Genomic DNA, 212 nt, shown 5'->3' on the forward strand with positions numbered 1-212 from the left:
ACTATTACAAATGTTCATCAGTAAATATGTTCATCAGTAAATCACAGGGAATGTATATGATTTCAGAGCGTAGTAGCGAAAGGGTTATTTATGAGTTAGGTTAAAAAAAATGGATGCATAAAAAAAACATTGTGGTAAGTACGTGAGATAAAATGGAAAATAAAATTGGGTATTTCCTTGAGAATTTCCATGAAGTTTGTGACAGTAGAGCA

General features: G+C 31.1%; 1 protein-coding gene across 1 annotated transcript in view; it reads right to left on the reverse strand.

The window, feature by feature from the left end:
- Positions 1 to 212, reverse strand: part of LOC119586145 — a 28,580-nt gene that overhangs the window by 13,312 nt on the left and 15,056 nt on the right. The window lies entirely within an intron of this gene.

The sequence above is a fragment of the Penaeus monodon genome, chromosome 21 (genome assembly GCF_015228065.2).
Source record: "Penaeus monodon isolate SGIC_2016 chromosome 21, NSTDA_Pmon_1, whole genome shotgun sequence".
Lineage (NCBI taxonomy): Eukaryota > Metazoa > Arthropoda > Malacostraca > Decapoda > Penaeidae > Penaeus > Penaeus monodon.